Source organism: Rosa rugosa, chromosome 4, assembly GCF_958449725.1.
Source record: "Rosa rugosa chromosome 4, drRosRugo1.1, whole genome shotgun sequence".
NCBI classification, from domain to species: domain Eukaryota; kingdom Viridiplantae; phylum Streptophyta; class Magnoliopsida; order Rosales; family Rosaceae; genus Rosa; species Rosa rugosa.
In genome coordinates, this window is record NC_084823.1 from 15948489 (window position 1) to 15963062 (window position 14574).

At 37.7% G+C, this 14574-nt stretch overlaps 1 pseudogene; it reads right to left on the minus strand.

Moving 5' to 3' along the window:
- Nucleotides 1–603: 603 nt before the first annotated feature.
- Nucleotides 604–13481, minus strand: LOC133745191 (disease resistance protein RPV1-like; annotated as a pseudogene).
- Nucleotides 13482–14574: the final 1093 nt, after the last annotated feature.

The window sequence follows — 14574 nt, forward strand, 5'->3', positions numbered from 1 at the left end:
CCACGATTGTAGCAATCAGGGGGAGATATCGACATCAGGGGGAGTTATGATGTCTACATGTTCGATCTCGAAGAGTGAAGGACGTGTTGTGCTCTTTTTGTCCTTCGACCAGGATTATTTTTGTCCCACAGGGTTTTTGTTACCTAGCAAGGTTTTTAACGAGGCAACGGATGAAGCGTCACCACCAAGTTTGAGCGGCACAAGGGGGAGTGTTGAAGGAATATCGATTTAGTGTGCCTTATCAAACTAGGAGTAGCAATAGGAGAGAAGGTTCTAGATTTCCCAATCCTACACGGATTGGTATTCCTTGTAACATTAGAACTTGTAATTTGTAATCCCTATATATAGGGCTCCTATTCTCAATAATATGATGACAATTCTCTCTACATTCTCTCTCAAATCTTTTTTACTTAAACAAAAACAAATTTATATTTTGCATGACAGGCCAGGTTAACCATTATATATTTGGACATTTGGAGACTACTACAAATATCTTTTTTCTAAGATCAATAACACTCGAGTTTCTTGCAGCTGTGAAATGGATGCAATATCAACACGAATTTTATCGATCATGATAATCTAGAACCGCTTTCTTTTTTCTTTCTACGAAAAGAAATTTAGGACAGCCAATTTCTTATCTGTTAAACATCAGAGCAGCAGCAACACTAGGACTATAAGGTAGTTTGTTTACCTATATTTTCTGGTTCAATAAATAACTGTACCATTCTTCTTTGTAGTAGAAACAGTATTTTATTAAGATATTGGTAATTTGGTAATCTAAATGCTAGTCTTTTTCAAGGCTCGCAGAGTTCTTCAGTTTCCAGCACAGGTGTAGAATAGTCCTTTCTTAATTGCAGTGTAGACAGTACAATATAACTTTTGGCAAACCAAGGAACTTAATGTAACCATTAAGTTACCAATGTAACTTAATGGTTACATGCTTAATTCTCAAGTCGGGGCAAACCATCCTTGAGAGAACTGCGGCAGAAAGAAAACGAAAGGCCAGTGGCCAATATCAATGTGGTCTCTCCTTCAACTCATATTTCATCTGTAAACCATTTTTTTGATGAAACAGCAAGAGTCCAAATTGCATTCCCTTTGATAAGTCTGTCCCATGCCAGATTGACCCCTATTATCTTCACACTGAATATTGGTCCAAAATCAACACTAACCTTAACTTCATCACCACCCTCTAAATTGAACACATTGTTTGATATATGTCCCTGCCAACCATGTCAAGGCACTTCAAAAGTGACCGAGGAACCCACATCCACATAGATGAACCACTCAGGAATATCATTTCCAGGGAGAAAATACCACCAAATTCACCAAAAGTCTGTCCCTATTTACACGGAACAATTTTTGTAAAAGCAATCCATAACATATCAGGAATACCAGAGAGAAATGGAGAGAGAAGAAACCTGTAGGAGAAACTTTTGAAGACTAGCCGTGATATTGTTGCAACCTTCCATTTCAATCAGTTACAAGTGCTTTAACTCTTCCAAGCCTGGAATGTTGACGAGTTTGCTGCAATTTGAAAAAGTTAAACAGCTCATATTTGAGATTTCTGATAAATTTGGCATTGTTTCCATATATGTGCAGTTTCTTCTTCACTAAAATCCTTTTTCAAGACATGTAGAAATAATACATATATTAGGAGTGATTAAACATAAAATGCCATGGATGATGACTCGATGACTACTAGTTCGCTAATAACATTACCAAAAATGTTAAATATACCTAAACCTCATCAGGTCCTTGGGTTGTCATCTGAGCTTCTGCCGGAATACACTGTTGTGAAAAATTTCTTTCAACAATAATCTGATTTGGCTGTTGTGATAGTATCACCTGTCTTTGCAACTCCTTATTCTCAGATTGTAGTTGTTGGATTAGCATTTGTTGCTGGTGGTAGAGTGCCTGCAGCCCCATACATTGTGGCTTTGTGCAGACATTTTCTGGTCCTCCCTGAGATGAGGATGTAATCTGAGCTGGGACAAATTGAGCATGTGATGGAGAAGGTGTGAACCCAATTGGGAAACCAGAAACTCTATTACGGGACTCGTCACCCATTGGCGCCACAACATCAGGTTGTTGTCGCCAATCTAAAGTCTCATTGCAGCACTGAAGAGAACAAAAGAGATCTTTCAATAACCGAAAAGTTTGATCTTGTTTAATCTTACAAGTATAGACTGAGTCACAAGCTGCAAAAGTACATTATATTTAACAATTGATTTGTAAGGAAATAAATCATGCATTATAAGATATGTTTTCAAGTATATAAAATATATAATAATATCAAACTTACATTTAACTCCTGAGAGGCGTTATAGGCACATGATCCATCTTTAACAAGCCGTGTGCGCTTCTCTTGAAACCATTCCTTAAGATCAGACCTCACTCTTCTGAGACTTTGGTAGCCACGGCTAGGTCCTGCCTCATCATCAGAGTAGTCATCATCAACGTAGTTATCTTCATTATGGTCATTCTCAGTGTCACTATTGTCATCTTCATCGTAGTTTTCCTCATCATCTTCCTTCACATAGTCTTCACTAAGATATGGTTGATTCTCCCAGTCTATTGGATATTCAAGCACAATTTTTTCCCATTCTACATTGACCCCTATTTTCCTTACCTCCAAAGGCTCTGGTCCCAAGGTTGCACATGCTACAACTGCGTCACCCCCTTCCAAATTGAGGATATCATTTGACACATGTGCTAGCCAAAGATAATCTTCGTTGGCAGCTAAAGTTACATTGCCATTCAGCCATATGCCAAACTGAGTGCGCTGGGTATTATTTATAACACGAAGATAAAGATTTTCACCAAATTTGGAGTCATTTGATGAAGAATAGACAATGCACACAGTTAGTGCTTTTACACTACGGCCTAAAACTATTGGCACTTGAAATTTGACCTCATCATCGTCAACATCTGTAAGCCAGTTAGGAATGTCATTTCCAGAGAGAAAAAGACCACCATTACCGCTCGTAGTCCATCCCTATAACATATGGAACACAATTTATACAAGCAATTTTACATAATATATACTATGCATATGTTTGAGTGTGTGTGTCAGAGAGAGATGGAGAGAACCTTCAAAATACTCTCCTTAAAAGTATCTGTGAGGCTGGTGCACCCTTCCATATGAATCATTTCCATGCAGCTCAATGATTTATCCAAGCCTGGAACCTCAGTGAGCTTGATGGAATGTCTGAGATGCAATTCTCTCATATTCGACGTATGTGAAAATTTTGGCATTCTTTCTAATGCAGTGCAGTGGTTTGCTACAAGACGCATCAAACTTCTTGGTAAATCTGGGATTTCTTCAAGGTCCTTGCAATTGTCCAATGTTAGATATCTAAGATTGGTAAGGTGGCTGAGGATAGGTAGCCTATGAAAATTGTTTCCTTGAAGATCCAAAGCTATTAAACAGGATAGACTTCCCAGACCCTGAGGAACTGCATCATCAGTTAGATTGCAGTTCCTAAGAGATAATGACATTAGAGAGGATAAGTCTTCTAATGAAGGAATCAATAGATTACTTGATTCGGATGGTGAACCTTTCAGGCCATCTAGAGATAAATTTCTAAGGTTCTTCAATCCTCCTATGGAGTGGTCAACCTCGTGCAAATTCTCACAGTTGTCGAGTTTCAGCCTCAAGATTTGGGAGTTTTGAAAAGTCTGGTGATTTTGTTAGGTAACGGGAATGCCTGAGATCTAGAAGTTTCAATTTCTCAAGTACCTGTCAGACAAAAGGAATAACAGAAAAATCAAATTCCAAATAGAAGTGACAAGATTTGAGCTTGTTAATAACTAAAGTAAAAAGGAAGCTATATTATACCGCAGGGTTCTCCCACACTTGCTTGAGCTTGCTATATTGCATGTCGATAGCCACCAGGCTTCGTTGATTAAAGTTGTTTGGTATGCTCATTTCAGGAAATCCATGCCAGCAGAGCCAATTTAACTCTTGGGGAAGAAATTCGTAGCTTCCAGTGAGCTTTACATAGTTGAGTTGGAGCAACCGCAGACTCTGCATATTTCTAAATGCTTCTGTGCTATAACTATTGTCTTCAGAACTTGGCAGATCTAGAACTAGTCCTTCAATTTTCTTAGTTCCCTGTTAAATATTTCACAAAAGGCCCTCAATAAGGTGATTACTTACAGTATAAGGGACCTTCTATTACTATATAAGTAGACGTGTGTTGTTGCAGTAATGGTGTAATACTTGCATACACTTCATTAAATTTCTGCTGGATGTGAATAAGCATGCTTCTCTTTATGAAACGTAAACTTTAATTATTAAAATACTTACAGATTTGAATCCCAACACGCGTTTTACATCTTCGTGATCCCACAATCTACTACGTTTTGCAGGGTTATTCGGGGATGTTGCCCGCACAATTTCTCTGCCCATGTCCCGAACCAAATCATGCATAATCAGGTTGTCTACTTCATCAAAAGATACAAGGTGCCTTTCCTCCAGGACACGAATTCCTGTTTCTGAAGAAATGCCGCAACCATCCAATATTCATATGACCTCTGCTCTGTGCATTCCAATAAAGAAGCAAGATATAGCAAGGAATATATTCTTTAAGTACTCGCCAGTTCCACCATCACCTAGCCCATAGTAGCTTATTTCAAGCTTTTTTTGAATATTGTCATTAGGAGTTCTTTTCAACAGATCCAATGTACTACCCCATTCTCCTGCTGTATATTTCATGGAGAGAAAAGAACCTAAAACTTCAAGAGCCAGCGGCAAACCCCCACAGTAATCAACAACTTTTCTGGCTAGTTCAGAGAATTCTTCATTAGGACAACGATTTCCAAAGGCATGCAGACGAAAGAGCTCCAGTGCTTCTTCTTCATTCATCTTTCGAGCCTCATATATATTATCTACTTGAAGTCTCCTTAGAACATGTTCGATCATCTCGTGTTGTTATAATAATTCTACTCCCAGGAGCAAATGGGCAAGGTTTTATAGCTAAAGCATCTAGTTGGCTCTCACTATCTACATCATCAACTACAACAAGTACCTTTATACTTCTAAGTCTGTTTTCTATCACACTGATCCCTTCAGCAACACCATCAATTACCTTTATATTGGTCAATTTCAAGATTTGAGAAAGAAGTTGGTTTTGCAAATCAAGCAGTGGCGTTTCCCTCACATTTTCAAGGAAACTTCTTCCATCGAACCTATGATAAATGCTGTTATAAATGGCTCTCGCAACCGTTGTTTTACCCATTCCACCTATGCCACAAATCGCAACTATGCGATGATCAGGTAATCCAACACATAGACAATCACTGATTTCTTTCACACGAGATTCAATTCCAACTTGGTACCTAGCTACATTCAAGCACGTCCCATTGTTCAGTTTTCTAATGATCTCCTGAATAATTTCCTTGATGAACTTTGCTTCGTGCCTGTCAATTAAATTAAAAACTAAGCAACATAAGATTTTCAGTTAAAAAAAAAAAAAAGATTTATTTTACAGCTACAACATAGAATAAGATCCTCATTTATTTTGACTGTAGATTTCATAGTACAAATGAATCAATTCATTTGGTTCCACTTCCTTACTTAATAATTGATGAATCATTCTTCAGATACCATTACAATTTTGTGCAACTTCTGAAAACATCATAGCACTTAATCTCTCATAGATCGATGTCATTGATCTATCTACCTACAGGAGCTAGGAAACACTTTGTAAATCTATAAAATTTCATATTAGAGATTGTAAGCCTGCTTATGTTAACAATATTTAAAACCAATGATTCTAAAGAATTCTATTGTTTGTTATTGGCGCATGGTAAATAGAGGCTTAATAACAAGACACGACACTGGCAATTAAAGTTATGTCAAAAAGGAACCAAAGAATGAATGGTCGGTTGTATGTAAAAACAGGAGGTTAGTAAGAAAATAGGTTAATGTGGTAAAGAAAAGAAAAATAGATCGTCATCTAGGTACAGTAATTACCCATTCGCGGTGTTCTGAAGTTCCAAGCCAGACAAATTTGCAGCTCTAGTAAGAGTACTTCTCCACCTTTTTACCTTATCTGTATCTGAGACGAAGCGCTCTTCATGTTTCTGAAAGGCTAGTGCAAAAACACCAGTCTGTTTCCTGACAACCGAAGGATCAACATCATAGAATATTGGCAATACCATTTGCTCCAATGTGCTTTTGCACTCCATGATCTTCACCAGCTCATCCAGACACCAAGTAGATTCGGCATAATTACTTGAAAAAACAATCACAGAGATCATGGAGAGTTGGATTGCCTGCACCAGTTCGGCATCTATAACTTCCCCTCTTCTTAGCTGCTCATCAATAAAAACGTTAATTCCAGCATTCCTTAATGCCGTGTGGAGGTGGTCTGTGAAGCCCTTGCGTGTGTCTTCACCTCTGAAGCTCAAGAAGACTTTGTACCTCCATTGTTCTGTAGAAGAGGATGAGGAAGGGAAGGCTTTTGGGTCTATGTTGACATTAGCCATTGGTACCACTGACTCTATAAAGTGGTTCAAGAAGTGAGAAGCAGATGGAAACAGACCCCTCTTCGGAAGGAAAGCTAATTGCTTGATTTGTGAGAACCATACAAATATGTATACTTTGATGAGTTACATGGAAAGTGCTCGAAACCAGTTTGTAAGTTGTCCAAAGACTTTGTTTTGATAAAAGTGGTTCAATGTCCACAAAGTCTGAATTTCCTAGCTACTTACACCGAGTAACCTGCATCAAACTAGATATATCTAATGTTAGAACCATCTACAACCACATTTTTTAACAAGAATAAAAATGCAAAGGAGAGAAGGCAAAAGCTACAAGGCTACCGCAACAAAACAAAGTAAAATTCACTGCAATAACAATGGGATAAGGAAAAAGAGAGTATATTCTCACTTCATATATAAGTGTCATTAGACGCGTGTGTGTGTGTGTGATTTTCAAAATAGTTTGCAGTAAATCTATTCAATTAACTTGCAAGCAAGCAGGCGACCATTAACAGAAATCGCCAAAGTCTGTGCATCTATTTGCTTCAGGTACACAGACATCAACTCTCAAATGGCTCTGTAAAGTGCAAAAGAGGCTAAAAGGCTCAACTGTCAAGTCATAAGAAAAAAAATCATCGAGTGTTTGCATGTTAGCATTGTAGACCATGTCCGATGAATAGAATACAAATATCAGGCCACTCGATATTGGATAGTAAAATCTAGGAGACAATGGATGTCTTCACTTTCACAAGTCTTGTAGTGAGAGTGCAAGTAACACTACTCATCATTGCTTGCCTCCAAAATTGGGTTCCAATGTAAACTTTTGTCATTATTTTCAAATTTGCTGCAAAGGTGACAAAACAAATAGCAACGATCTAATAACTGTAGCACAAAGTTAACTGAAACAAAACGTGTTATCCAACACAAATACCTAACAAAAGTGGTCTTCAATTGTATAGAACTTCTGAATTCAAAGTCCCCAAGTTTTCAACTCTTGGAGTTGCTTTTCTAGAATGTTATATTACAAATGCTCTGCATAATATTATTTCTCTTAACAAAAAATGCTTTATACCTATCATATCCTTGAAACTTTCAACATGCTCCAGAATAACTAATTAATGTCTAAGATTTATAAAGGGGGGTGATGCTCAAACTCAAGTTCTATCCATCACAATAATATCAATTAAAGCAGGAGGGCCATAAATCACAGAAGAAAGCAAACATATCAGAAATTCCAAACCGTAGAACCAAACAACACCAACCCCTCTGCCTTGAAAACCCAATAAATGTTAATATAGCATGCAGACCATTTTGATCAAAATCATATAAGCTAAAGAATACAAACCTGAAAGTTTTCTTCTGGTAGCCAAAGAACGAAAATCTGATGAAAATTGAGCAAATCCCAGAACATCTGATGAATGGGAAATCCAGCTAGGAGGAGGGCAGGAGGCTTTGGGTCACAAATGCCTCTTAGAAAAAAAAATGGAATTTGGGTCAACTGGATTAGGTTGATTTTTGAGGAGAAAAAAATGCAAAGTTGTATGATATTCAGGTGAAGGAGAAACTTAAAACCAAGAAAATTCTAAAATGAGGAGTCAAACTTCTAATAAGGACTGAGACTAACTAAATGCTTCTGTTTATGTTATTTTGTTTTGTTTGAAAGGTGAGGCAGGTCACCTCATCCTCTTGTTTATTGCAATGGAACATTAGAAAACAAGGGGGTGAAAGAGCCTAAATTCCATGAAAGGAGTACAACACTCGGTGAGAACTTTTTTGATAACTAAAGGATTGATTCCCCTCTAAACCAGGCATGCTCCTCAGATTTATGCCCAAAAAACAAAACATACTCGATATACTAGTTAAATGAGGCGACCCAGATTTGCAAATCAATCATTTTAGAGAACACTTGAGCAACTTTTAAGAGATAGGAAATGCATCTCTTGTTACAATTTGAAGCCAACCCCAACATCAGCTCCATCTGATGGTGCGTCTGATTATTATATCACTTTCCAACAAATAAATTTGTTAGTGGATGACCTAAAATAATATCAGTGGTAGTAGTTGTGTGACAATTGCGCCTCATTAGTACATGAATTAAAGAAAAAAAAAATGTATTACAGTAACTAAGAAAGGAACCCCCACCTTTTAGCTGTATGCGGGAATATGAATTAGCCATCTCAAGCCTCATTTGTAGTTGGACTGTTTTCTAAACACACTAAGAGCATTTTTAGCAGACTCTCTATTTTGACTCCTTAGCTATTTTAGAGAACATGTTTAGCTTTTTATCTATTTTAGCAACTGCACCAGACTCCTAAGTGGCTCTCTATTATAACTTTTAGCTATCTCGCTCCTAAATATATAGAGAGCGGGATGAGACTCTCTATAATTTAAAACATTCCTTTTAAGTTATTTTATGTAATTTATAAATACATTTAAACTATTTAATTTTCATTTAAAAAATAATATAAATTCAAAACTAGCTAAAATAAAGAGCATTGATGCAGACGTAATTCTAAAGTGGTTAGCTAAAATAACTTTTTAGCTACTTTAGCTAAAATTTGACTCAAAAATGGCTAGCATTGCTAAAGATGCTCTAAATATGAGATAGTAAACTTTGATGGCGCAGACTCATGATTACTTGCGGAAAGGACGTCTTTGGTTTCTGCAAGTATCTTAGTCAACTACTACCCTGAAGTTGATCCAATATGATCCGCAATCAATGCAGTAAAAAAAAACATGCTGAAACTATTCTTCCAACAATGCTCCTGAGCTCTATATCAGAATAAATAGATCATGCTATTCAGTATTCAATCGTATATCCACCGTGACTATGGCAAAGGCCATCAACCATCAAGAATTCGAACCACTTGCCATGCTCCAAGCAACAACACAACCATAAACACAAGGGCTTGTCCCAACTCTATCGGGGTTGGATACATGAATCCTGGTACCAAAAGGGCATGGTATTTGCTCTCAAAATCACAACCGTGACAATTTCAGAAGTGCTGAAAGGGTTAGCCAAGTTACATAACCTCTTGCCAACTTGCTGTGGAACATGGATACATCAATGGAGCCGGCATTTGCTGGTTCCAAAACAAAAAGCACACTCATCCGCATCTCCAGCTACATGACTAAGACAGTGATTGATCCTGTCATTCACTACATCCTGCAGCCAAAGTCCTCATCAACTTAAGACTAAAAGCACAGCCACAGTTGTTTCAATAATTAGTTTGGCATTGAAGTATATTACGCCCAAGGTCCCCTTGGGTTATGTCTATATGTTTTTAAACTCCCATCACACTAAGCACCAATAGAACTTTATGCAGTGCTTTAGAAACATCTAGAGAACAATGTCTTATGTTTAGGAAAAGAAAAATACGGAAACTCCCCAGTCGTACCACAAGTATTCGGTGGAGGCCAAGAGGTGCAGTTACAATATAGCACATACTGGGATGCTCCTTTGCAGCTTCAGCTGTTAGGGATGGAATATCCTGTAAAATGGCACACAGCCAATGTAAGTAACCATTTTGCCTTAATCTATATAAAGACAGTATTGAAAGCAACATTCAACTGCACCCATGTACCAGGTCCCAATGTCTTCCAGGTAAGAAGAAAAATGGGCTTACAATAACACGATTTTCCCCTTGTTGAACATATGAATTAAATACATCTTTAATTGATGGTTCTGCCAACTCTTAATCATACAAAATTTATACAGACTGAGAAATTCACAAACATAAGAACTTTGAAAAATGCATTATGCACAATTTTTAAAAAGGCATGGCGAGTGACTGACTAACTTTATATTTGTAATAAAACGAAGTGCAAAAGATCTGCTCTATTTATTTTACCACACGAGCAGGCTCCACTATGAAGTACCCAGTTCTCTCCCTAAACATGGCCACAAAGGCACAAACTCACCTGAAATTCAAAAGGTCTAAAGTCATAAGAATTTAAAGGCAGTTGTCACAGCAACTAATATCAAGTGGTTTTGAACTATTAATGTAGCCTACAATATCAATATTTGATTGCTTACTTAGCATAACATTTTATTCCTAACAATGCGAACCATGGCCTACGATGATGACACCGTCCCCATCCCAAACACCATGAGGATTATGTCCAAATCCTCCATTCCCGCTCCAAATGCAAATCCCTATACTTGGATGAGTTAAATCTCTACATATTGAGGGCTCTCCCGGCAATTTTGAGTAGCCGAGGACCGTGAACCTAGCGCTTGTTCTACTGTTGCTTGTTTGGGAGCTTTAAATGGTAAATGCCGGGCTGATGAATAACAACCCAATTGACATGCTGCGAGCTCCAACCTTGAGCAGTCCATTAACAGCAGAGTGGTACCAAGACCTAAAATGGCAAATGGTTACATATAGTGCAAAGTACTTTGGTAGACAAACAAAAAGAAAAATGCAGCTTCACAACTCCATCAAGTGATGCACTCCTACCATACCAAATGATCAAACAGATGCTTCTTGGGTATTCACTTCGCCGAGATATGATTAATAGCTAACTGCATGGGAAAATCAATCAGTGGAAATTTGGGATGACTTCAACTGAAACTTCCATGTTCAGGCATAACTCCTGAATCACGACTGAATAATTATCTGCTCATCTATTAGATTTAACTAGGACCACCCCAAAAAAAAAAAAATTCTCTCTTTCTTTATGACACAGATAAGAATTCTTGCATAGAAACCGTTGTCAAGCTAATTAAGATTTAATGCAAAAAGGAAACACCTATTACAGAGTCATAAAGCAAAAATAACCTTGTCACTGATCCACTGAATATAAGATTGGCCTAATCTTATATGAAGAGACTAACAATCACCTTGCTTTCCAATTCAATCAGGTAACATTTGTAAAGATATGGCAGAGTTCCAGCAGCATTTTCTATTCAAAATAGCAATAAAAACAAGGGCAATTGCTTGAACCTGCAAAACATTTTGATTATCAAGCAGGCACCCATTTTTTTCCACTATCTATATTAGACCACTTTCGATCAGAGAAAAAATGAAAAGCCAAAAGGCAGTAGCTGTAAAAGTAAAACAAAACCTTACCCTGAACCCCAAATCAGAGCAAACAAAAACCGATATAAATTCTTGAGAAATGTTCAAACAAGTTTCAACAAAACAGAGGATTCTAGTAAGACCCCAATCCAACCCAAACAGAAGCATTAAAGCTTTATAAAGACTGGACCTTTCGATGGCAGAGCATGTCGAACTGGGTCTCGGAGTTTGGGATTTCTAATTGTGAGAGAGAGAGAGAGAGACTAAACTAAAAATAAGAAATTGCAGCTTGATAACCCCAAACTGTGCACTAAAAAATGTACAATCATACAGAACGATCAAGTAGAGGCTTCTTGGATATTCATTCATTCTTTGCATAATTAGGAGATAAACGGTAGATTACTTTTTTTCCCCCCTCAAACCAGGATCCTTCCCTCGTTTTGGTACTATATCATCCTAAACCACACATTGAAAGAGAGAAACATATACATTCTAATAGGGTAAGGTATTTAAAATGGTTCAAAAGTATTTGTTGGACCTCAGGTCAACAAGAGAATGTCACAACATAGATGCTTAAATCATAAACTGTGAAGTATCAACCTTTCCTGAAAACTCCCATATTCAAGCATAATCTGGGATTCAAGAGCACATGCCACACTGCTAGATTAGTGTTTTGGATGTGAACATTTATCAGATACATTAGCAAATGATATCTCAGCCACTAATCTTAGCCAGGATATTCAAGCTTTAAATGTATGTAATTTCTATTAAAAGAAATATTTTCTGCATGTAAACATAGACACAAGAATCATCATCAAACATATATAAGTCTTAGTGCAACAAGCCAAGACCCACATTTTACAGGCTCACAAAAGCTAGTGGAACCATCCAATTGATCAATTCCTCATCTATATGATTTGACATGCCTTGTGCATAAACTAATGTTGTTAACAAATGAAAAGATATGAATAACGACCCAATTGACACGTTTGAGGTGTGAGCACTGACCTCGAGCAGTCGAATTAATGGCAGTTAAGTGGTACTGAGACCTAAAATGGAAAATGATTGCTCGTCAGAAGGAAAGCAGGTGTCATACAAATATAGATAGTGCAAATTTCTTTGGTCAAAAAAAAAAAATGCATCTTCACAAGTCCATTATTGATGCACTCGCACGATACCAAGCGATCAAAAAGATTCTTCTTGGGTATTCATTCATCGCATATATGCAGATATGAATAATAGATAACTACATGGGATCAGCAATAAGTGGGAACTTGGGATAACTTCTACTGAAAACTTCCCATGTTCGGGCATAATGTGGGATTTTGGAGTACATGTCTACTCCTGAGTCCTGACTGGATATATTTTATCGAATCTATCAAAAAGTGATACCTCATCTGCTCACCAGGATCTCCAAACTAAAATACCCTTTTTCTCTATGTTCATTGCAAATAAAATTTCTTATGCAGAAACAAGAATCCTTGTCAAGCTAAATAAATGTTAATGCAACAAGACAACGCCCACCTTTTACAGTGTCATAAAACCAAGAATAACCGTGTCATTTCAATTTCAACAAATATAAGACTGACCTAATCACCTTGTGTTCAAACTAACTACACAACATATGTAAAGAAATGACAGTATTTCTAGGAATCAAAACAAAGGGAAATTTCTTGAATGTGCAAGACTGCCAAGACATATCAATTATCGAGCAAACAAAAGCCCCAAATAAGAACAAAGAAACCCAAAACCAATTCTTGACAAAAATGCAATCTTTCAACAAACAGAAACCAAAACAGAGGATTGTAAACGTTAAGATCGTAGGCCGGAGTCGGAGCAAATCAAAGACAGTACCTTTTGAGGGGTGCTTGCCTGATGGCAGTGGCCGACACTGTCGCTGTGAGATTAGAGAGATTTCGAATGCCTATGGGATTTATAGGTCTCATTACTTGTCCCCTCTGATTTCAAATTCTGGGAAGGAAATCAGCTGTCCTTAAATTCCCTATCCCAACCCTGTCCCACGAATAACAATATGACACGTAATCACTAACTTAACACCCCACTAACACTGTTAGCTCTGAGAGAGAATCTTGCGTGGGGCAACCCTAAAGCCACGTGGTGGGGCGGATCAATCACTGCCCAGCAGGGGAGTGTTTTGGATACTTTAGGGGGCAGGGGCAGTTTCGGAAAAGAGAGAATTTTCTTTCTTCTCATTGGTTGGTCCTAAAGCCACGTGATGGGGAAACCCCCACCTAAGAATTTCTCTCTGAGTAACATCTGGAGAAGAGATTGAGAACAAGGAGGAGACAATTATTAATGACATTTAGATTTAGAATCTAAGGTTTAAATGAAAGGCAAGGATAAACAAAGCCCAACAATAGCCAAGGAGAAGATCCAGATCCATTGTTATACTTTTTATTATAGAATATTATAAACTTTTATGTCACTACTCGAATTAAGGTACATAGCAACCGCTACTATTGCTATTCTCCAATATTTTCGACTTTTCGCTATGATACCACACTTCCTCTTTTTCTTTGATTGTGGAATCATAGTATTGTAGTATTATTTCTCATAATTCTTGCATCCTCAAATGTCAGGACCACCATCAAATTAATTGGGGTATCCTCGCTTTTTTACTCTAGGGAAAATTCATGTTTAGTATTATGAGGTTCGGCGTTGACATCATATTAGTCACTACACTTTTAATTATCTGATAACCAAGACAAAATTGGCACAGGGTCAGCTAGTACAGCTGATCTCCTTCCCACGTTTATGACATGCCTGTCTTCTTTTTGGTACATTGTTAACTCTGTGGACTCCATTTCTATTATCACGCATAAAAAACCAAATTATCCCTAATAAGAAGGCTCAACTACAAGATGATAGACTCAAGCCCCAAAATTGGTTTGCTCCGAGAAAACAGGCGACTAAATCAGGGTTTGGAAAAAGCAAAGGAGACTATGCGGCCTGTCCGGTGGCGCCTCCACGTTGATCGTGGCTCCTTGCCTCATCGACGATTGGCAGGTGTTGTCGGACGAGTTCCTGGGATCTGGGGGTTCTC